A 26,046-nucleotide genomic window follows, 5' to 3' on the forward strand; every position below is an offset into this window, starting at 1 on the left:
GAAACTGTGATGCAGGGAAGCCCCCATTTGCTCCTAGTTTCAGAGGTGAGAACTGTCGACTTTATTTTTGTGCTCCTTCTGTCACAAGCCAGCGTGATTCCCATGGCGGATTTTGGAATTCTGTTTTCTGCTTTCTTCCTTCTACTCACCCCCTCGACCTGAGCCACTCTGAATACACGTACCCAGAGAGGAATTTCAGGAGCACTAATGAAAAAGCAGAGTCCACATTTGCTATTTGGAACCTGGGACTGTGCTAAAACTAGATTTTGCACTTCTAACCTGTACTCACTCATTAGTTGTATGCATGAGAGTTCTCTGCACAGAGAACTGAGGGACAGCTGGACAAGGAGTTTCGAAGTAGGATCGTTTACTGTATTTTTCCTCTACAATTTGAGATTAACTTCGTCATGTAAACAATTAACGAGAGTTCTTCAGATGGTCTTCTGAATTGCTTTTCCCTCTCAGGGATATTGTTAAGCATCCCCTACACTGACTCCCCTGTGGAGGCTTTCCATGGGTAGAATTCCAAATACAGTTCTCAAGTACATGGAATCATTCTTATGGATGATGCCAATAAAGACTTCCAAGAATTCCAGCATCCTTTCCTCAACTCTCTGAACTTCAGGCTGAGGCTTCAAGAATGGCACCCCCAGGAGATCCCCTAAAGGTCACTGCCCACAATGCCCACTCTCAAGCTTTAGACTTTATAGCGACTTAGATAGCATAAACCTTTGCTTAAAGAATAAAAATATAAATGAACTACTGAACTGATGGATGAATAAATGAAATAACACACTCTTAGAAATAACGCTTAGCTCTTCATGGTCACTGGATCCTAAATATCCTGATGGGGACTTATATATTTTTTATCCTAAATGAAAATCATAAATGTCTTAGCTGAAAGAGACCTTAGTGATAGACGATATACGATTTTTAAAAGCCATGGCCTCACAAATGAACTTATCTACGAAACAGAAACAGACTCATAGACATAGAGAACAAACTTGTGGTTGCCAAAGGGGTGGGGGGTTTAGAGGAGGGATGGACTGGGAGTTTGGGGTTAGCAGATGCAAACTATTATATATAGAATGGATAAACAACAATGTCCTACTGTATAACACAGGGAACTACATTCAATATCCTGTGATAAACCATAATGGAAAAGAATATGAAAAATAATATATATATATATATCTGAATCACTTTGCTGTACAGTAGAAATTAACATGACATTGTAAATCAACTATACTTCAATAAAATAAATTTTTTTTTAAAAGTCATGGCTTGATTTGTTCAAATGAAATTAAGAAAAAACTGCTTCTCTGGTTGAAGTGTAGGTAGGGGCCTGGAACCTGCCAGCTCTAAGAAATTACATAGCTTGTCCAACATCATAAAGATCTGAGAGGTACAGTCATGACTCCTGAGGTCCTGGCTTGGTTTTTCCTGCTGCATGCTACAGGCTTTTACAGGTGAAGGGTTGTTTCTGGGTACTTACTGGGTAAAAGGACATCTCTCTGACATTAAAATAAATGAGCCACAGACTGTAGGAAGTTTTGAACTGGACTTCCAGGTAGTCACATAGTTGAAGGTAGGTCCTCCTTACAGAAGTATTCCAGCTAATAAGTGAAGAAGGAATGACAGAAATATACTTCACCATTTTGCAATCCCCAAAGAACTAATGGATCTAGGCGAGCATTGTCAATGACTGCCAGCATCCCAAAGAGAGACGAGCAGATTTTGGTGCCTCCTGACAGAAGTATCCCACATTGCCTATGAAGTACTCTTGTCAAAAAACTGAACTTGATGCTAAATGAAGTCTAGAAAGCCCGAGTTACCAAATTATGAGAAATACAAGAAACAAAGGAACTTGCTAAACTGACACCATGAAAATGGAATCAACAATATTCACTTTGTACAAAACTCTACAAACTCTTCAACAAATAAATTTCAAGGCAAAACAAAAAAAGGGGGGGGGGAACAGATTTGTGACTTAAAAGCATCTAAGAAGACATGTCAACCAATTTTAATGTACAGACCTTATTTCAGGCCCAATTAAAATAAAGGGCACTTATCTGGGAAAGCACCAAATGGCAGAGGTATACCCGTACTCCTGGGGTACTCCTGGCTGCAGCAGCAGCCCAGCCCGCATCACAGAGTTCAAGGAAGCAAGGCCGAGCTGGGCCACCTGATCAAGGACAGGGAGACCAAATCCCTGGAGGAGATTTCTCTCTTCTCCTTTCCCATCAAGGAATCTGAAATCACTGACTTTCTCCTGGGGATGTGCCCCAAGGATGAGGTTTTGAAGATTATGTCCATGCAAAAGCAGACCTACGCTAGCCAGTGGACCAGGTTCTGTTGCCATCTGGGACTACAATGGCCATGTCGGTCTGAGTATTAAGTGCTCCAAGGAGGTTGCCAGGGCCATCCTAGGGGCCATCATCCTGGTCAAGCTCTCCATCGTCCCCCTGCGGCAATGCTACTGGGAGAAGAAGACAGGCAGGTCCCACACTGTCCCTGCGAGGCACCAGCCTCCATGCTGAGTGCCTCTTCCCACTCCCACAGGCACTGGCATCATCTTGGCCTCTGCACTCAAGAAGTTGCTGCTGATGGCCAGTATGGATGACTGTCACACCTCGGCCAGGGGCTGCACTGCCAACCTGGGCAACTATGATGCCATCTCCAAGACTTACAGCTCTCTCACCCTGACCTCTGAAAAGAGACCGTGTTCACCAAGTCCCCCTATCAGGAATCCAGGGACATCTCCTACAGACTCACACCAGAGTCTCCCTGTAGAGAGCCCAGGCTCCATCTATGGCCACCACTGTAGCATTTTTATATAATAAATATAAAGCGAATTAATTAATTAAAAAAATAAAGGGCAAAAATCCTATGAAACAAACAAGGAAATTTGAAGGATATTTTAAAATATTAAGAAACTGTGGGTAACTTCTTAGGTGAAAATATGGTATCATGGTTACTTTTCTTTAAAGAATACTTAACTTTCATACTTACATGCTGAAATACTTATGGATAAAATGCTGTGATATCTGGGATATGCTTCAAATAACCTTGGGAGAGGCTGGAAGTGGGTAGAGACACCGATGAAACATGACCAGTTGTGAGCTGATAATTGTTTAAGTTGGGTGGTAGGTTCATGCTGGATCATTATCCTGATCTTTGTACTTACATAATATTTGAAATTTCTATAATTAAAATATTTAAGAAGTTTTGTTCACAATTATAACATAAGATACTTTTGCTTAATTGTTTTAAAAAAATGCTAAAATCCAGGAAGGGATTTCACATGAAGGTAAGAAGCTTTTGGAAATGCAGGTGTCCCTCATTATGACTGGAGCATGAGGAATCTCTCGGAAGTGATAACAAGAGTATCCAACCCTTTTCGATTGAAGCAAGATTACACCAGGACAGGAAACCTGCTGGTGGTGAGGGTGGTATCTCATGAAAAAGCATGGTCTCACTGACTTGGTCTTGGTCTCACCAAGTATATTATGAGTGACAGCAGCAGCCTAGCCTCTGTATGTTGTAACTAATCATAACAGGACATTATGAAATTATATATTTTGCAATGTAATTAAAAGATCTTTCCATAACTACAAGATTAAATCCCAAATGGCTAGCACAAATGACTGCCATCTGAACAAGCTTTGCATCTGTCTCACCCTCAAGACAGCATTCCTGAAGCAGATCAGAATGCTCCAGGCTGGCAAGAAGCCTCCCTGGATTCTAAGTTGCCCCCAAAGGATGCAGTGGCTTGCACACTGGAAAGTTTATCTATGACTCTAAGCCACTCCAAGACCATTTGTAAATTACTGCTGGGGTAATTTACAAATATTGAGATTTGCTGACCTGAAGAAATAAAGATCTCCACAAATGCCTAATGCACTCAGGCAGTCACTCACTGGCAAGATCTTGTCTGAATGTCATGAAGTCAAATATGTCATCAAATATGACAGTTTCCAAAAGGGACCCAAGGTAGGTAATGATCAGTAATCAAGGGGTCAAATCAAAGTACATGGAGGGATCCCAAAGCTTACCTCTAACTTTGTCCTTCAAAAACCCAAATCCAATGGAGCAATCACCCTTCATTCCGTTCACATAAAGTTGAAGTGATCTTTTATTCTAGGAGTAATGACTTGATGATTTGACACCTATGAGTCATAAGCAGCCCTTTGTAAAAAGCCCCGTGACAATCTGTTAGCTCACATTTAAGCCTCAGCTGTGTCTCCCACTCTGTTCCCGGTAGTCCCCATCTTCTTTGAATCTAGGGTGGGGTTCTGGGCCCTGGCTCAATGAGTGGACTCAGTTTCAGACCAAATATATTGCAGTGAACCTTAAAAATTCACACATTTGCAATGAGACTTTCTTCAAGGGGAAAATATATTTTTAGTTATTTGGCCAAAACAAGCAAAATGCTCAAAATGTTGAAATGGTGAGGCCCCCACTATTTCATTACTGCTTTGCTGAGGCAAAGAAGTGAAGATATTTTTCTTTGTGGTTCCAGCAAGCAGGCATACATTTATCAATCAGGACACTCTACAATGGATGTCTAATCAGATACACTAGTCCTCTGGGTAATTCCAAATTCCTGCATAGAAACTTTGGCTTCTTTTCCTTAATGACTGTATTTGGAGAATGAACTAAAATGGTCAAAATTTTCAATACATCATGGAGAAGGGTTAAGCACAAAAGTCCTGTTAAACAATAATGGGATTTGTGTGTGAAACATGACATTCTTTGAACACTTTTGAGAAAGTTACTCTCCTCTTTCCCTTCCAACTAATAACAATTCAACATTATTTAACATAATCCTACTGACAGGTAATTTCTGACACGAAATTTATTACTGACTTGCCCTTTGAGGGCATGTTTCACTATTAATGTTTCCTTTTAAAAGCTATAGCATACATTAGATTCTCCTACAGCGTTTCCCCATGTTTTCCTTGGAAACCCCTACTTTTTGTGGTATTTTACATTACCCGAACCTGTTTTAACTCTGTATCCTTACACACACACACACACACACACACATACACACACACACACACACACAACCTCCTTTCCAGAAATACGTCCAGAAATATACTTAACATTGAAACATTTTATTCTACAATTATTAGGTTTACCTAGAACTGAATAAACAACATTAGTAGAGCATAAATTTAAATAAGTTTCTCCTGTACCTAACTGGGTATGTGATTGACTGAGCTAGAGGGCTTGAATTCAATAGGACCATGCCAGGAAATGGGAGAGCTGCAGACTGCGGCTGTTATCCATATAGGGCCAGTGAGACCTGCAAGCATCTGCCCTCATTGGTGCTTTGAGTCTTTCACAATGCAGCACACATGAGACTGTACAGAACACATTTGTGATTCTGACTCATTCAGAGAGATGATTCTTTACCTGGTGAGTCAGCATGAAGCTAAGTATTTCCCTACCTGTGCTAACCATACAAGGGCATTGCTACCTGGAGGATTAGGTCATCTGCCCCAGAAGGAAACGCACACCATCTTTGGTTTTTCTGGAACAGCTTTACTGGCATCATGAGCTCATAGGCTGGAGCTGACCACGTGGTGTCCTTCCTTTGAAAAGGAGGCATCGTCTAAAGGGCTGGTTGGCTGGCAAAGCAGCAAGGAGACAAGTGAAAGAAATATTCATTCATTCATTATTTATTTATTCATTTGTAATTTTAGGGAGGTCAGGTTTGTTGAGTTACAATTTACAGATGGTAAAATTCACCCTTTTTAATATTGCAGTTCTATGAAATTTGACAAATGCATAGAATCATGTAACTACTACCACAACCAAGATATAGAAGAATTCCATCGCCTCAAAAAATTCCCTCACCCCCTTTGTAATTAACCCCTTTCCCCACCCACCATATTTATTTAAAAATAATATTCAAATGATTTACAACAGAGACATGAATTCACCTGCATGTTGTGACTTGTCCTTAATATAGTGGCAGGATTTACTGGTAGTGAGCTTCAGAGACCCTCCATACCACCAGAAGTCTGAGAACGTGCTGGGCGAGATCTATTGCCTCACATTTGCCCTAATGGATAACCTATTTCTGCAGAGAAACACATGCAGGAGTGATTCTACTAGGTAAATTCTTAGCTTCCTAACTCTTCCTCTAAGCTTAAGAAGAAGACTTACATCTCCCACTGTTTCAGAAGACTAAGTTCCCTTCAGTCTCCCACCTCAACCAAATTCTAACTGGAAAAAGCTGGAGATATACACACTCTCCCCTACCTTGGCCCTTGCCTCTCTCCCCATAGACTGACACACACAGGAAGCTCTCTCTCTCTTTTACACATACACACACACACACGCACGCACACGCACACGCACACGAAACAGAGGCAACACAAAAACTGCCAAGATGGTCTGCCCTCCAAGGTGGTCGTAAAATCTTGAAGGCCACAACGGGACCTTCTAGGCCCAGACCTGTGCAGAAGCCTGGGGTGAAAATCCTCTATCCCGAGAAGCTGGAACAGATCTGAGGGCCTTGCACATTAGGGAAGAGTTACATTCCTAGGTTACTGGGCCATTAGCAGCTCCACCATCCATTTTTCATTTGAAGGAACCTTTTTAAAGGTTGAATTCTTATCTTTGGGAGGCCTGTAAATGCAGTTCTTGTGTTTTCATTGGGTTTATTTAGCCTGGGGGATTTTAGGTCCCCCTGTTTAGGTAGTAAATTTTCCCCTTTGTGTGAATGTATGTGGTTAATATACTTAAAAATCCATCAGGCAAGGATAACAAAAATGCAGCCGCCTTTACACAGCAGTTTTTGGCAAGAATATAGTCACTCAGGATGGCTGTGTGGTGCTTATAATTGAATTGTGGTCACTAAGCCGAATGCTATCAAACTCTGGAAAAACCAAAGCCAGATCCCTCTGAGCACGCCTTTCACCACCTTCCCTCTGGCCCCTTCCCTTGCTGCCAGCTGCCTCTGTTCACCCAGCTGGCAGAGTGGGACACAGAAAGAAGCCCAAGATGAATAAACGGTAGACACTGCTACAGCCTTTAAACATGTACCAGAAAAGATGGACTCCAGGGCCTGAAAGGACAGAACTGAAGACCTGACGGCGTGAGTTGCAACGCTTGGGAGGCCGGTGAGGGAGAAGCTGCTCAAGAAAAGGAAAACGACAAAGGCCCTCGAAGACACCCTTGGAGAGCTTCCAACTCTTGGTTGAGAACAACATTAAGCTTTGGCCCCTTGAATCAACATTATCTGACACTAGGGCACAGATTCCGGGCTCCCCAAGGTCCCCCTCACAACGGTAACCTCAGGTGATCGATGGTCCATTAGCCGATTTTTCCGCCTGCCCCCTCTGACCCCACACGCTCATCTCTCTGCCACCTCCCCCCCCGACACTGGTGGCAGAGCCCAGTCACCAGGCTGGGTTCGAAAGCTGTGGGCTCTGACCACAACGAGCATGAAGCCTTCCCACTCAGCCACCGCTGCTGCTGATTGCAGGAGACCCAATGACCACCACACACCCTAGTGCATCCAACTCAACCAGGTGGCCTTGGTCCCTGACAGATCTGAAACAAAAGGAGAAAACCAGCTCATTGCACAGAGTTATGGCAGGAGGAAAGAAAAAATCCTGCCATACAACTCTCTCTAGCCTAAAGACAAAATCAAATCAAAATCAAAATACACATAAGAGGATTATTCTACTTAAAAACTACCTTTTAAAACAAATAAATAAAAATAAAAACTACCTTTTTCATTAGGCTAAGGGATAGCTCAATATTTCCTATCCTTCCCAGACACTGAGCTCATTCAACAAATATTCTAAATGGGCACTCAAATGTAACAACAGTACCCAGGCTCTTTGGGTGCATAAGCCCATCCCATATGCCATGTAAAGGATAGAAAAAGCACTTTGGACTCAACCACCATCCTAGAGCAAATTCTGCAAAAAATGTGCTTCTAGAGCTAAGGAGCCTAGGAGCAGGTGAGCTCAGGGCAGTCCAGCACAAATGGCTGCAAAGCAAAGGACAAACTGTCCCATAGACCTAGGACCTAAAAGAAAGCTATGTCTAAAATGCACGAGTCAGAAAAGCACACATTTCTCAAAAGGTAAACAAACAACCTACTACTCAAGAACTACTGTACTAATTCAAATTATCACTGCTTCCTGCTGACCATGGTTGCGTAACTACCTCAGGTCTAACTTTCTAGAATGATGTATCTGCACGGCCATTTAAAGTTACACCTCTGTGGGAGGGAGACGCAAGAGGGAGGAGATATGGGGATATATGTATGTGTATAGCTGATTCACTTTGTTATACAGCAGAAACTAACATACCATTGTAAAGCAATTATACTCCAATAAAGACGTTAACAAAATAAATAACTAAAAATAAAGTTAGGCCTCTGACATCTTGCTTTAAATGGTAAGCTCCAGGAAGAGTTATTTGACTTTCTTATTATAACCACAGAGATAGCATGATATACAAGTAGGTCATAGATTACGAATGAACACAGATGAATAATTACAACTGATCAATTTTTACGCCAATAACTTAAAAATCTTCTCTTTTAAATTAAGGTAATTTAAGAAGAAATGTAGAGACCCTATTCTTCTCATATTTGAGCCAATACTTAAACTTACATATAACCAACGAGTCCCTATCAGTAACCTTTATTGACCTAAAGATTACTCATGTATCAACACATGTCAACCATCAAGTTGCCCCATGCCCTCAGGAATTTCAGAGACCTCATTTAAGAAAAGCAGTAATGACTTCTGAAGGAGTGAACAATGGAATCTGATTTTCTACAACAGTTTTAGGGTCAATGATACAAGTCCTTACATCCTGGATTTTAACCTGCTCATGTACTGTGGGGAAGGAGGAAAGACAGGGGCCAGGGAGGCAGGGAGGCTGGGATTGATATCAAATGACATCTTAGAGCAGCGCCCTTGCCAACCAAATTCTGCCTGGCTCTGACCATAGACTAGTAAGCAGCTTCAATTACACAGTATTTCCCCTTTAACATTTCCCTCCCCCCATTCATGTTTTAAACCATAATAAAACATAATTTCTTATGGTACTGCCAAAAGGGTCTTTCTGGCATTTTACTGCTAAAGTCCTATCCTTCCACCTACACTCCTCGACCTCCCTCACCCCTCCGCTACTAAAAAAATCACAACTGAAAGAAAAGAGAAAAGAAAATGGGAAAGTATGAAACCTGTGAACACACATAAGGGGGAAAACACTCCTTGCCCTGCTTTCTCCTAAAAAGTGAGGAAAGACAACCAAAATGAAGGGCAAAAGGAGCCTGTGTGTGTATGTGTGTGGGTGTGTGTGTGCGTGTGTGTGTGTAATCTGTATGGTACAAGAGGAAGCCATATAAGATCTCTCAGTGCCCTAATGTCATGCTTAATAAACAAAGCTCACAGTCAATGACATTACCCAGGAAATACCATGTCCCGTACTGTTCAGTGTTTGTTTCAAAGCGCTAAGTCTGGAGAAAAACAAAGGAAGCCAGAGGGAGGAAGAGAAATTCAGTTTAACTGTACTGCTGTGAGCTCTAAAAGCAAGCCAGATCCCAAGTCTGCCTCTTTTATTTTGTTAGGAGAAAATCTTTTCAAGTATGCACATGATAAAAAAAAAAATCTATGGGCACTGGTCTTCCTTTGGGTAAGTCAGTGGTCTTTATCATTTCGTTTTGACAAAGAAGAAAGCATAAAACCACTTCCCTTCCAATGCATCATACTTCCAGAGTTTGGTCCCATAACTAACGCAGAGTTGTGTACTTCATTAAAACTCAGAGATCCACCTGGTTTAAGGTTTTACAGATCCATTAGGCAGCAGTTGAAATATGGTACAATTTTCTCATGTGGCAGGCAGTCTGTTATTATGGATTGGGTCCTCCTGGCAATGAGTGTGCTAGACGAATTTGCACTTTCCAGTCCCTGGAAGGCCTCACATGCCCCCAGCACATGTATGTACACACTGTTTCGCTCCCACTCAGAGGACATACTATGTATGTCTTTCTTTCTTCTTCTCCTCTCTTCTCTTTTCTCTTTCTTCTTTCTTCTCTTCTCTTCTTCTCTTTCTTCTCCCTATTTCCCCTTACATTCAGTCACGTGGTCCCACTTTTTACACATTTCTGGAGTAGTTTTATCCTCCAGCTCCAATACATATACATTTTGGGTATTTTTTGACCACCTTCACTCATGTGCTCCCCTCCCCTCCCCAACCCCTACCCTCACCTCTGGCCACCACCAGTCCGTTCTCTGTATCTATGGGTTAGTGTTTTAAGTCTATCCATGTTGTTACAAAAGACAGGATTTCCTTCTTTGTTATGGCTGAATAATACTCCATGGTACAGTCGACTCTGAAACAACGTGGGAGTTGGGGGCATTGACCCTCTATGCAGTCAGAAATCTGCTATAACTTTTAGTTGGCCCTCCATATCCATGGTTCCTTCATACCCAAGGTTCTGCATCCGTGGATTCAACCACCTGTGGATCATGTAGTACAGTAGTATTTACTATCGAAAAAAATCTGTGTATGAGTGGACCCATGCGGTTCAAACCCATGTTGTTCAGAACTCAACTGTGTATGTGTATATATATATATATATATATATATATATATGTATATATATATATACATGCCACATCTTCTTTACCCATTCATCTGTTGATGGACAATTAGGTTGTTTCCATGTCTTGGCTATTGTAAATAACGCTGCAATGAATATGGGGGTACGTATATCTTTCCAAAGTTCACATTTTAAATACTAGTTAAAGGGTTGCCATTCACCTAGAATCTCTCTGAAATGAGTCCTGCAAAATAACTGGAAAATCACAACTTTTATATTTGCCTCTAAAGCCTAACTATAGCAACCACAATCTAGTTTTTCAAAGGGATCATTATATTTGTCAGCAGATAAATCTCTAATTTATTTCTGACGACCTTATATGCGTAACGTAAGATGGTATTCCTGAGACAATTAAAAAGAAAGAAGAAAAAAGCATGTACAGACAAGGAAAAGCCATGCTGCATCTAACAAAGTTGGCAAAGGCTTAACAGGAGCCAGTTCTGATTAGGAACATTTACATTAGTAATCAAGAAGCAGAGGGCAAATGAATATGAGCCATTTCTGCTTGCTGAGGATTCTTTCCCGGGGTTAGTGGCTGTTCTCATACCAAAGCTGGGCAGGGACACCAAAGGTATCTGCCAGGAAAGCCACACAAAGGTGTGCGATTCGAATCAAGACGACATGGGAGTAACTCGTTGGGTGATTATTCACACTCTTAGCAGGGCAACAATGAAATTAATATGTGAATATTTTTAAGTCAAACGAATATGTCTACCCGCAGGCATAGGATAATTCGAAGAACAGAACGTCAATATCTCAAATTAAGCAGAACAATCCTGCTTCATGAGATAAATTATCTTTCAGAGGTATTACATGGACATTTTAATCTTATAAAACATGAACAGTGGTGCTTGCTATCAAAATATTGTCCCCAAGTATTGTCATTTCCTCTGTCCTGAAGACAAGATTAAAGGACAAGCAAGGAGATGGCAGTAATGATTTTCAAATTGTATTCTAATCACTATTTTTTAAAAATCAACTTTATTGAGATATAAATTACATATGATAAAATTTACCCATTTCATGTGGAAAGTCACTGAGTATTGGCAAGTGTCTACACCTGTGTCACCACCAACATAATCAAGACATAAGACAGTTTTGTCACCCAAAAATTTCTCTCATGTCCTTTTGCTGCCAGTCCCCTCCCAGGCCACCACTGACATGCTCTCTGTTCCTACAGGGCATTTTGCCTATTCTAGCATTTCGTGGAAGTGAATCATAACGAATGCATTCTTTTGTGTCTGGCATCTCTAATCTTGATTTGCCAAACCTACCATTTTTCTCAAAGTCCTGTGCCCCTCACTCCTGCATCTCATGGTCAGGAAATCAGCTTCAACTCTGATAACCAGACCAGGGATGGACAAGTGCCATTTTTGAGAATGTCACTAGAATAGCAGGAAACAAGGAGTGGGAAGTTGCAAAGGTCAACTCCAGTTCATTTCCTTTTGGGGTATTAATTTTAGCACATTGTTTGGGTTTCCCCAAGAAGATATTTTTGGAATAAGGGGATTCCAAGCATGAAGCCTAAAAATAGAAAAGAAGAAGACCTTTTCCATACTCTTTCTCACACACACCTTAACGTGTTAGGTCTTTGACCAAACAGATACAAGATAAATTGCTTGATGATGACATCAGAGAGAGAAGAAAGAGATGGGTTTTCTCGCAATATCTAGAAGAATTTGGGAAAATACTAAAGTACAAAGCAATTATGGATTACTTATTTCTGAACCTACTGATATTCTTCTCACCTAGAGTAGAATTTTCCTGGGTTTATAAATTAGAAGTTTTCACTTACCACCACTTAACACCAAACACAAATACTTTCTTCTTCTTGTTAGGACCAAGCAAGGATATTTTTGGTTGTGTGAGACATCCAGTTGTCTATGGACCTGATACGCTCTATATAAGCCATCCAAGTGTCAGAAGAATACTAATTATCAAAATTATTAGGCTATTCTGTTTCCTGATGTCCTCTAAGACCTTCCTGTGTGACTCAACTTTTTTTTCAAATAAGAAAAGGCATAAATTGTTCTGTGTCCTAAGTCTTTATGTAAACATCAGCTCCTGGGTTCTATTTGTCCTCAAGCTGCTGTCACATAATGATTGGAAGAGAAAATATTAATTCTTCCAGGGCTCTGGGGTATAATGCAAGCAATAAATCAACTTACATAATTTTTTTTGAAATAAAGCAAAGGGATAAATTAGTTAAAATGATTTATTTAAGAGTAGTGTTTGTCATTAAGAACCTTTCTACTTCAACTGAAACAATTTTGATCCCAATGATAAGATGATTTTAATCTATGGTATTGTAATAGATGAAAAAAACTAAGGTAAAAACAGGAGACAACTAAGATGATGTATACTGAGAAGAATTACAGAGAGGGCTGTGCTCATGACTATTTTATTATTTTATTACTTATTTAATATTTATTATTTTATCATTTAGTGAGAAATTATGTTGGATTCTTGCCCTAGACAGAGCAATACTTCCTTCATCAGACAGATTATCTGACCAGTGAGAAGGTTAATCAAACCACTAAAGAGGGGCTTCCCTGGTGGCACAGTGGTTGGGAGTCTGCCTGCCGGTGCAGGGGACGCGGGTTCGAGCCCTGGTCCGGGAGGATCCCACATGCCGCGGAGCAACGAAGCCCGTGCGCCACAACTACTGAGCCTGTGCTCTGGAGCCCGTGCTCTGCAACAGGGGGAGCCACCGCAGTGGGAGGCCTGTGCACCGCGGGTGGGGGGGTGGCCCCTGCTTGCCACACTGCTTCGTGTGCAGCAGCGAGGACCCAACACAGCCAAGGATAAATAAATAAATAAATTTATAAAAAAAAAAAAAAACCCACTAAAGAGAAGGTTAATCAAACCACTAAAATAGAATGAATATTCAAAAGAAAAAAGTTTTAATTCTTCTGAATAGTAAGTCAACATCAGGCACTACTTAGTAGGCAGTCTTGTCTTACATTATCTAGTTCTATAGGGAAAAAAAGGGTTTGTAAACTCTGTTAACCATATATTCAAAAGATCAATGGCCATTAAAATGATCCTTTCACTGACATTTCTCAAGGTCAATCTCTCACCCATGTGAGCCTCTGATGGCAGAAAATAAACCCAGATCTCACCATAAACATAGATTCTTTCCAATATCTAAAGCCAATGTAAAGGAGAAATAGAATTTGTCATATTTCTTTGGTATCAAGGGTGTGTGTAGAGGCAGTGGGTTCCAGGGAAAAGAGCACCAAAATAAAAATTTTATAACTCGTCTTTGATTCCCCGCTTCCTGTAGTAGGGACCTTGAATAAGTCATGGCCCTTCTAGTCTCCTTTGGTCCTTTATTTGTTTAAAAAAAAATGTAGTTGGAAATTGTCCTACATTCCTGCTCTACCTGGAGTGAGATAACAAAAAAATGCATGGGATCTGGTTTGAAAACTTTTTAAGTGTCACACAAATGCAGAGGATTACCACTCTTTTATGCATACCATCTCTCTAAATACTGTATGCTACACGTATTCCTATGTAAGCACTACCTTAAAATTTATGAAACAATCCAGCTCTGGCCACAGATCTCCTGAGAACACATTCCTTCTTACATCAACAATGCACATTTACAAATTACCTAAAGACCCCTTAAATCTACAGCAAAATCTTCCACACTCTGTTTTCTAAACTAAAAGCACAACTGGCTGTAACTTACCAGCTAACTCACTGACTAACCAACTAACTAAAACATAGGGGCAGAAAGCAGCATGTTCAGTAAGCTTACCAGGTTTAAATTGGAATGGAAAAAAAAAAAATACAAATTCAAACTATGGGCAGAAAAGGGCCCAGACAAATCAGTTATTATTCCTCAAAAACATCACACTCCTTGGAAGATCTACAAGCTAAATACAAACTCCCACAGCAGGATGTCACACACATTTGGACTGTAGGCACTGTTCAGTGGTGGCCATAGGCAACAAAGACCTTCTTTGAGACAACTTCCACCTGGTCGGGGCACCCCAGTTCTGAACAGTCTACTGCAGCCAAATGCCTCTCCTCCCTGTTTGGCCATCTGGTTGAGATAGAAAGGTTACAGGGATAGTGATAAGGGAGCTGGTACTACATGGAACAAGGATTCAGATCAGTGACTGCCCAATTCCTCTTTCAATGTGATCAGAAGACCTCAACAGATAGGCTGTGATCAAAACAAAACATTTGGGGTCGTACTGGCTAAGTTCTTAAAGGCTGTGGACAAGTCATTCTTCATGTTTTTTAGAGTTCACCTAATTGCACATAAAGGTTTCTGTCATTGAATCTTCATCTGGTAGCCATGGAATCCAGTGAATTTATGGATTTCGGGGTAGTGTGCAGTTGTTGACCCTAAGATGCTCACATTCAAAAAGTAGTCAGTCGGTCAGTTTTTTCAGTGATTATCATGGGTGCCTGAAAGGGGAGAACCTTATCTTGTCAGGGTAGGATTGTGGAAATCAACTAACTTAAAATCAAATTAGAAATTAAACATATCTTTGATTTTTCAATCTGGGGGGGGAGGAATAATTATAGATTCACAAAAGGTTGCATAAAATTGCACAGGAAGGTCCTTTGTACTCTTCACTCAGTTTCCTCCAAAGGTAACATCTTTCATAGTTATAATGCAACATCAAATCAAGAAACTGACACTGGTACAATCCACAGAGTTTATTTCATCAGTTTTATAGGCACTCATTGTGTGTATGTGTTTAGTTCTCTAAAATTTAACATATATGTAGATTTGTGTGGTCACCACCACAATCAAGAGACAGACTATTCCATCACCAGGATTACTCACAATACCTCTTTATAGCCACTTCCAGCCCCTCCACCAACCCTAACTCTTGGCAACCACTAATAGGCTCTCCATCTCCATAATTTTGTCATATCAAGAATGTTACATTAATGGAAACATATAGTATGTAATCTTTTGAGGTTAGCTTTTTCCATTAACTGTAATTCCCCTGAGATCCACCCAAGTTATTGCATGTGTCAATAGCTTGTTACTTTTTATTGCTGAGTAATATTCCATGGTATGGATGTACCAGTGTTTGGTTAACCATCCCCCCATTGAAGGACATTTGGAAACAGGTTCTTATTTTAAAATAGTCCAAATTTGTGAATTCTGACACAGATCAGATTAGTTGTATAAAGAGAAAAGATCTGTCCTGACTGGATGAAAATATGCTATAGAATAATCTATTCACAAATTGATTACACATGAATATTATACATTCACTTTATGGCTTTTACCTTTTGGTGACCATAAGAAGTTCTCAATAATGTGTCCCAATTTTATGGTGCTTAAAAAAGCCTCTAGCAAAAACTTTCTGCCCAAACGTACCTTTTTTGTCCTAGATCTTTACAGTAATGCTTCAATGGCCTCTACAGCAAACAGAATTTTAAGAGATATCTATTTTTTCCAGACTGAAGAATTGAATTAACAATCTCCAAGATTTCTGAGTGGCTTTGATCTGTCTGTCTTGCTTAACTTTTCAGCCATTTCATGTACTGAAATATTCCCAATGCAACTAGAAGTTCCAAGTGTAGAGCTCTCTTTCCTATTCTGTCACTTAAAGCTCTTAAGACCCCATCCATAATTTAAGCAAACACATGATGAGCACTTTCCATGGGCCCAGTGCTCGTGGACTGGCTCCTCTATACATTACAAATACCCTTTCAAATGGTCTCTATTATTATTTCCATTTCACAGATGAGAAAACTGAGGCTCAGAGGGGTTGAGGTACATTTCTCCCGGTCACACATTTAGCAAACGGAGTTCTCAGGTTTCATACCCAGGGGTCTAGTTCTAGCACCTGTGTCTTTAATGCTGTGCCCCCCACTACTTTCCCACCTTCAAAGACTGCATCCCTGCTTGTCCAGTTTGCCTAACACCCTTTTCATTTCCCCACTCTTCCTATATTTGTTTCACATAGTTCCTACTTTTGTGTTTTTTTCTTGTTGTTATCTTCTATGTCTCTAGAACAATTCCTATTTTACCCCACCCTCCATACACTAAAATAGACAGTGTCTACTAAAGTTTATTATGTAGACCAGGCATCAACTCCCCTCCCCCCAACAATAGGGATAAAAGAAGGTCTAAGGATCCCCCAAGATAAAGACCAACATGGCGATTATTTGAAGGGAGATAACCCATTCTTGGGAATGTTACATGTTCCTTTCCTTTGCTTGTTTGATTCTCTCATTTTGGTTGTATATACCCAACCAGAAGGTAGATGCAGAAAAGGGAAAGAACATGAAACTCGTGTTGGTTGAAACGACCCTTTACGGAAGCTCTAGCAGGGTGGGGTGGGATAGGGAAGGCAAAGAGGCTGTTATAACTCTTAGCTGAAATGTGTTAACTTGGGTTGAGCTGTTTATTTATCTGTGGGTTTCTGAGTCCCACAACTCCTCTAGGGGAGAACACATACTTAAAAACCCTAGAATATGTATTCATAGTATTTTTTGGATAACTCCCATTCCTGTCCCTCACACCTTTGGCTTTTATACAACAGGGGCAGTGCCAGTGGTACAATTCTTTCACATTTTACCCATCATTTGTAGTAGAATAGGAATAATCTGAAAAATTTGCCTTTGCCTCACACCAAATCTTAAAGCAAACAAAATCTACGGAGGACTGTCTAGCCTGCAAAATGTTTCTCTCACATAAATTGTGTACTAGCTAACTCCTTCTCTTCTCCATCTCCATCTTACCATCCTTGCTTCTCATGTCATTAAATTAAACAACCACAGGCATTTGCCTGTTACAGTGAGTTTTATCACAAAAGGGATTCTCGGGAAAACCACGCTAAAAAACTCTGCGTATATGAAATTACTCCTAAGGCCCGCTGTCTGATCATCATGCAGCTGCTCTGATTAATGCTTGGCTGGGCACGCCGAGGAAATGGACAGAGAGTGTCTGCACTGCCCCTCTACTTCCTGTTCAGCAACTCCTGGATTCAAATAGCATTTTCTTTCCAAACCACCAAGGCACATTAGGGAACTCAGGGAGAGGTGGGTGTTAAGGAAGGGAGGCTACAAGGCAGGTCTAGGGATCCAGGGATATAAAGGCCGGGGTATGGAACTGGAGGTGGGGGGAGCGGATCGGGAAGAGGCAGGAGTCACAACAATGTGCTACGTCCCTACAGCCCTCCCTAAGCCTCCACTCCCACACACCACCTCCTACCAGACACACCTCGCTCCCCACCCTCTCAACATGGCATGGCTCCTTTTAATAACTCCATTCATCCCCCTTGAACTTCACGAGAAGCAGAAATCAAATCACAGATGGCATTTCTATCGAGGCAGGCACATCACAAAAGGATGGACAATGGGTATCTCAAAGATCATCACGGAACAATTCTCACATCCAGGCATTGACTAAATATTCCTGACCTGTTAGACGGCTTACAAGGACAATACGATGATCAGAGAATGAAGTCTTAGCTAACACAATCAACAAAAACTGGGCCTGCCCTGGAACTTTAAGAACCAAAGTTCCTTATTTGTAAGATAGAAATCGATTTTAGAATTTTACTAATTGGCAATAGTACAGAGCTGGGGACATCTGTCATTATACACTTAGGGACACATCACTGACAGAGGCTGTGCTGTGAAATGGGGTATCAACCTTGGCTGGATGAAGTATCTGTGAAAGACCTTCTAACACATCCCCCCCAAGTACAGTCTCATGTTAATAACAGACCAAAATGGTTGCAAATATCATCTTCTAAAATTATTTTTATATTTCCAGACATTCTCATGGATTCAGTTTTAATTAGTAGGAAAGAAAAAACCCCAAGAAAACATAGTTATGGGCTTATTTTCACATCTTTTATAATTAGTATTATTTGAGGAAGAAAATTCCAAATACAATCTGAGCTAATACACCATATTTGTTACAATCCTTCCCTCTCTCTCTCATCTTTCCTGTATATACTTCAAATGAACTTAAAATGAAACTTTCAGACAGAAACTTAAGCTAGAGCAATTAGTTCAAAGCTGAAGCTTCGATCACCTCCTACAGATCAAATTGCCAACACAATTTGAAGAAAAGGGAATGTTTCTAATCTCTTGTAATTTAATGTACAAAAAACAACCATCTTTATCTTACAGAAAATTCTCTTCGAAATCTGTCAACAAAATAGGAGAAAGGTTGGGGCTGTGTATGAGAACACACTGTCAAAAGCTATGAGTCTTATTTTGCCTTTTCTATGTCACTTCAGATACTCAAAAAAAGTGAGTTTCCCCTCACTTATCAAAAAAAAATGAAACTTCTTTCCACTAAAATATACCATAGAGCATAAAAATAATCCCACCCTACTTTAAATCAAGATCCGCTTTAAACTCTGTAGGGAAAACTCCCCTGTTGTACCTACGTTGAGCTTTTTCACACTATCAGGTCACTGTACAGAATGTAAATTGAGCAAGGCCAATTTAACAGAGGGAGCAGGATTCAGATAAAGTAATGATGGATAGAGTGAGGTAAAGAAGGAGTGTGGCCCTCAAGATGCTCAATCACTAGTTCTGGGTGAGGGGTGAGTGATATTACACTGGCTTAATGGACTTGCCAGTGCTAATTAACCTGGGACACAAAGAATGGCCAAATGCATCATGAGAAGTTGTTACAATTCTTAAGTCTAATGATCAGAGGAATAATTCACAGACCAAGTGTCTGATGATGCTTCAGGGTAGCTTTAAAACATTCCACCACACACAAAAGATCCTTCTAGCCCTCCGAATGGTTACCCATTTTCACACACCTTCTCTTACATGAGATAACTCATTGAAGTGCCAAGTTCATAAAAAAATAAATCTTAGTTTTAGCTCCCTTTCCTGCCTTTTCTTTCAGAGGAAAATCAACATCAGTTTGCCAAAGAAGTATAATTCTAGGTCCATTTTCCCACTTTCTTAGAACTCAAATGTAGTGAACAAGTATTGTCTCTTTTCCCTCTGATGGAAGGCAGTCCAATGAGGCATCCTGTTCTTTACTCCCTGTTTTGCTCTCCCAGGCCTTGGAGACCATCCTTCCTCCCACATAGGCTGGGAATCCTTGCCAAGTAGGCTCATCAGGGTCCCAAAGTCAGGAGAACGAGGAGGGTCTAGAGTTGAGGTAGGGGTTGATGTGGTCCTAGGATGGGAATGAGGACAGGTTATGGTTCTGGTCCAACACCAAATTAAAAGAAACATCCAAACCTAAGTTGGATCCAGCCAAAAATTATTTGCATGAAATATGACTTGCATCTAGGCCAGACTCTTGAGGTCCACTGTTTAACTTTCCTGATCTGGAATCACATCTCTCTAAACATTCCCAAGGGTACTGTTATCACATTTTATTGGTGGAGAGTACACTGGAAAGGACGTATTATTCAGCATCCCCAGTGGACATCTGAAAACCCTTGTGTTACAGTAAGCAGGACCAAGAGATGAGCTTTCCACTTACAAAGAGGTATGCTCTTCTGTATTGCTCCTGAACGAACATCTGCTCCTGGTGGCCAAATGTCTACACTTCATCAGAAAGCAATAAGAGAGGATCAAAATGGAAGGCCTCATGCAACCCATACTTATCCAACCCTTGGGTTCCAGATTGTCCTGTCAACAGGCATTTTGTAGCTGGGAAAGGAAAAGAGCTGCACTGCTTATCCTGCCAAGGAGATAATGGATCCAGTAATTTCTGAGTTTGCTTCAGGAAAGTTTAACTATCCATTAACCACATTCTTGAGTTCAGGCTAGAACATCACACATTTTGGGTTTCATACTAAATTATGGGCTTGGTCTCAGTGCAAATTTAAGCACCGGGTGTGTTGGGAACAGCATCATACGGCACTATCCTAGCTCCAAGCCTCACAAGTCATTAAGCAAACTGGGATCCTTTTCACTACTGAAAATCACTATCACATGCTAATAACAATAGCAACAATAATAATAGCGAATACTTTTGTGTCCTTAAAGTGAACACAATGCTAAATACTCTATGTATGCATTATCTGATGCATACATTTATTTCTGATGACAGCTATGTGAGTTGATTGCTAACATCCACACTTTAGGGATGAGGTAACCAAGGTGGGGAGAAGGTAAGCATGTCCAAGGTCACAGAGCTGTTAACTGGTCGGCCCAGGACTTGGACCCAGGTCTATCTAGCTACAAGTTTATGCTCTTAACCCATTCAAAAGCCGTCATATATGGCAAAAAAAAAAAAAAAAAGTGTTTTATTTGGATAGAAAAATAGGAAAAGAAAATTCTAGTGCATCCTCCTTTCAATAGTTTAATATCAACTGTTCAAAGTGAGCAACTGAGGTGCTTCTAAGCATCTGTGTTTCACTTCTCTTGGATCCCAGAGTGCTGCTGTGGAAATCAGTTGCAGTGCAGATCATACTTTTCTTCTAATATATGCAATGCAAGAAATTCAGTTCTGAGATACTCAGCGTAGTTGGCTCCTTTTTGCCCCTTGGGAAGAGTAAAATTTCAGTTTGTTTTATTTAAAGCATCTCTAACCTTGAAGTGACCACCTTTATCTTGGTCCCCCACTGGACTGGTTGCCCAGATATTTAGTAAAAGCAATTCTAGGGAGTTCTCACTCATCATGTCTGATTTGGGGGAATATTCACTCATCATAGCTATGGAGCTGCCACATACCCCAAAGTCTCATAAAAATTGCACCATATCGCCTCTGAGAAGAATCTTCCAGTCAGAAAGGTGGCCCCTTTGGGAGAAGTCAGGGAAATCCCCAACATTTAGGTCCACTGGGTGGAGGGGGTTGAATGACGTGATTTAGGAGGTCTTGGCCTAAAGTGCTGTGGTAGGCATGATGAAAGTGAGGCCAAGGATCAGATTTCCCAAGGAACCCAGAACACCATACCAGAGGTAGGTGTATGATATCCATCTGCTGAACTTGTGACGCCAGAGAACTTCAACTGGAGTAACATGAAAACTGGCCTGGCCCCTCCAATTTCAAAAGCATCAGTCCTATCCCCTTTGCTTTGATGGTGTGCAAAATGGGTCTGAAATGTGATCTCTCAATTATTCCCAAGGTTGCTGCTGCCAAAAGAAAGAGCCATAAGCCAGACCCTTTTGCACGTTCAATCTTCATCACCAGCTTTGAAATTAAGACCATGTTGGTGGGAAGGGTTGAGAAGTAGAAAGAGGAGGCCTCTTTTTGTCCAGCCTTTGGCTGAAGCTAAAAGTGATTTATCGTTTTTTGCACAGCTGGGTGCTTGCTGTATAAAATGGAAGACATACATAGAACCCACCAAAGAAAGTGGGCATACCGTGGGACTTGAGGTAGAAGCAGAAAGAAATGTTGAACTATTAAAACTATTTCAAATTAGACAATTGATTGGCTGTGTATATATATATATATATATATATATATATATATACACACACACATATATATATACACACATATATATATACACACACACATATATATGTGTGTATATATACAACATATATATATGTGTGTGTATATATATATATATATATCGCCATCACTATTCTTAAAGTTTGAGACTTTAAGAACTGAAAGTCTTTCAACTTTCAAAATTTCTCAGAAAAATCTTCCCTGACCTTCCTAACAAAGTCAAGCTCTTCTACTAGATGTTTTCATAGCAATGTGCATTTGTACTTTAAAGGGTTACAATTTATAGGTATTTGTATAAAGCTTTAATTAATGTCCATCACCCTCAATAGACCATGTGTTCCATGATCATGTCTGTTTATTTTTCTCTCCATTATTTTCACAGAGCCCAGCACAGTACCTGGTACATAATATGATACAAATATAAAAATATATATTAAAATATATAAAGTACACATTATTTATTTTATTATTTATTTATACAATTGACCCTTGGACAACACAGGTTTGAACTGCGCAGGTCCACATATATGCAGATATTTTTCAATAAGTATACTGGCAAATTTTCTTGAGATTTGCCACCATTCAAAAAAACTTGCAGACAAACCACCTAGCCTAGAAATATGGAAAAAATTAATAAAAAGTTAGGTATGTCATGAACGGATAAAATATAGGTAGAGAGACATAGAGCATACAAAATACGTGTCAATTGACTTTTATGTTATCAGCAAGGCTTCTGGTCAACAGTAGGCTATTAGTAGTTAGGCTGTCGTCATGTCAAAAGTTATACACAGATTTTTGACTGTGTGGGGGGAAGGGGGTTGGCATCCCTACCCCCTGCACTGTTCAAGGGTCATCTGTATATATAAAATATATATGAAAAATATATATGCATAATACGTAAACTATATTTTTTCAGACATTGGATAGTGGGGGTTGGAAGGTGGGGATGCTCAAGAGGTATTTACTGAAAGAGTAGAGTTAGAATAACTTAAGGGTGTTCAAGGACCCAAGTGGGATGTAAGAAGATCTTTTGACAACTCGTGTTCCTGAACCATATGAAGTTTCAGAGAACGTTGTGTCCTCATATAGCTAGAGTGGCTTGCAGGGGCTGCTGAACAGAAATTTTAAATTCTAGCAGAGAAGACTGAATGAGGAGGAAGAATTAATTTAAAACTGTTTGGAAGTCAAGGGATTTGGTTATCTGGGTCACATAGGTATGAAGGAGCCTGTCACAGGTTGGGTTCTCTGGAAGCAGGTGCTGAGATAGAGTTTGATATGAAAAATCTTCCTTAGAGAGAAAACAGATTTTTAACCCTAATGTTAATCAAGATCCTATTCTGCCTACTCCAATCACCATGTACTCTTCACTGATTATTTAATCATCATCTACAGAGCTCCAGGCACATGACATGCCCAGTCCAGCTGGGTAAGTGACATGCTAAAAGTCACACAGGTGCGCCACAGGAAGACGGCAGGGTCGGCCTGGGGGAATCGGGAGGACTTGAAAACTTCTCCAGAAAGCTAGTTGTAACTAGACCAATAACCTGAGGAATGTTTAGGAGATAGGCAGCCTATGTTTATCCAGGCCTTAAAGAGAGTTAAGTGGGCTGTAATCCTTGAAACCAGAGTTGTAGAAGGAGGTAAACTAGATTTCCTTTACCTTCAAGTCAAACAGACATCATATTCATCAAGTATCTGAATCCACTCCTCCCCACTAATAACAGAGCAGGGGCGGTGAAAACAGTTACCTAGTCTAAGATACTATAATTAACTATTTGACTTTACGAGGTTAAGAAAAAGAAACCAGTGGTAAGCTTTACCTTTTTATTTATACTTCATAATTCTGTTTTGTTCAGGGGGTCTAGCCGGCCACGTAGACACCAGTTTTCATTTTATAAGGAGAAAGGAGGTAGATTTCTCATCCTCTGGGGAGGAGTGCTTGTGAAAGTCAGGCAGATGAACTTAGCATTGCCTGCATAAGAGATTGATGGCTGGCTTCCCACTGCTCCGGAAGGAACTCAAATTCAGGGGTTCAGCGGAGCCCCTTTGCCCACCAATGATTCCTTGGCTCCCTGCTGCTGGTGATAACCTCTCAGGAGTTTGCAATTAAAATTTCTTCCTGTAGTTTCACTCTTTCCCACTTGGCAGGCTTTCTGTCGCTAATGGATCTGAAATTAATGGGTCCTTTCTCCCTTACTCCCTTGGATCTCTGACAAAGTCAGCACACTCTGGGGAATGGGGCAGGCGGTTAGTTAGTTATCACCTATGGCACAGGTCGCAGGGTTGGGCCCAAGCTGCCATCCTCACACCCCATGGCTCTCCCATCAAGTGCCTGGAATTACATGGAAATAAATTCACTGGACATTCACCATCTCTTTTAGATTTTATTCATAGAAATCTCTCCATTCATGGATGGAGCACGCCAACCATTTTTTGGGAGGTGTCCTCCAGGTGTGTATAAAATTCAGTTCAACCAACATAAACGGAGCAATTACTGTGAAGCATGCACAGCACACTGTGATGTCTGGGTGTGGTTATCAGTGCAGTCAATCCTCTTTGGGTGAGAGGCTAATAACTTAGGTTGAGGCTTATGTCATTTGCTCCCATTATTCGCAACTGGATTTGCCTTCGAGTTCCTTAACTTGCTAGAGTGCTATATTGTGGTGGTGCTGAAGCTATGCATACAAGACTACCAGTGTTTGAATCCTGCTCCTGCCATTTATTATCTATGCAACCTTAGGAAAGTAATTAAACTTCTCTGTGCCTCTCTCATCTGTAAAATAAGAATAATAATTGTATCTCCATTTTACAGATAAGAAAACTGAGGCACAGGTGAATTCAGTAGCCAGGTTACGTAGGTGGCCTTGAATGCACCTAGAATAGTGCCTGGTACATGGAACACACTGACTGATCACTATCGTTGTCTCAGTTTCTCTTTCCTGGGCGACCCTTTGCAGACACTTGGAAGCACCGGCTACGGCACTCAAACAAGTTTCGCTTCCCCACCTCCTCCAGTATGAGGCTAAGTGACCCATGCAGGATTGAACTCTTGACCTCTGTAGGCTTAGCACCATGCCCTTGCCCACTGCCCGTCTTAGCAGGGGGAATGCAGGGCTACTAACTGCCAAGCTATCAGTTCTAAAGGATGTCAATCCCCTTTGCTCCCTCATCGCAAATCCCTTCAAGATTTAAATATACCTTCTAAGTTGATCTGTTTCAAACATTTGCTTAAGAAATAAAAGAAGTCAAAGTGCCTGCTGCTTTACTCAAAGTTGAAAATGGAGATACCAGTCTCTTCCCCCACTGGTCCTGCATTCTATTCCCCCCAGGTTCTTTGCAAGGGAAAAAAAATTATGTTGGCCACAGTTGCAATCAGCTTTAATTCATTCTTTATTGCTGCTCTGGTTTTGTGTTATTTGAGCTGGTTTAACTGTTAAAAGCGTTTCAAATGTTCACATGGTCTGCATTAGGTTACCGAATTAAAACAGGAACAGTCCACCAAATGTAGCTTTCTGAAATGCAAACCACATGAGTTTGATTTCTTTGTGGTATAACTTTAATTGGGTTCAGAGGTCTCCGAGACTTACCTGTCTATCTGCTCTGTGATGGCCTGATCCGATAAGACTAACTTAAAGGGGCTGAAGGATCCGAATTGCCTCAACTCTAGTTTCAGAACCCACACTGACCACACTACAGCTCCATCCCATTGATGACTCTCTAAACTCAGCAAGGTTGGAAATCCCTGCATACTCCCTCAGGGCATCTTCACTTGTTGTGCTAGCAAGTATCTGGCACACCCAGAGCACACAGGTTCCACACACGAAGAGTTGGGAAATTGCTAATGTGGTATCAGCCACATGTCAGAATTGCCAGTTTCCTCCACTCCCCACAGTCAGTGATGCCCAACATCTGTCCTTTTCTGACTCAATAAGAAGGCTTTAGGCTCAGATTGTCCCACTGTGGGTCTTTTGATGTCACTTTGTGGCCAGTCTTCCTTGGACAGTGTCCACCTTCTGGAACAGCTTTC

The 26,046-nt window shown here is 40.8% G+C and overlaps 1 protein-coding gene and 1 pseudogene across 8 annotated transcripts in view; one reads left to right on the top strand and one right to left on the bottom strand.

Annotated features, from left to right (window-relative positions):
- Window positions 1–26,046, bottom strand: part of CREB5 (cAMP responsive element binding protein 5) — a 404,519-nt gene that overhangs the window by 200,007 nt on the left and 178,466 nt on the right. The window lies entirely within an intron of this gene.
- Window positions 1,702–5,789, top strand: LOC132372184 (small ribosomal subunit protein uS5-like; annotated as a pseudogene).

Source organism: Balaenoptera ricei, chromosome 9 (genome assembly GCF_028023285.1).
Source record: "Balaenoptera ricei isolate mBalRic1 chromosome 9, mBalRic1.hap2, whole genome shotgun sequence".
Classification (NCBI taxonomy): Eukaryota; Metazoa; Chordata; class Mammalia; order Artiodactyla; family Balaenopteridae; genus Balaenoptera; species Balaenoptera ricei.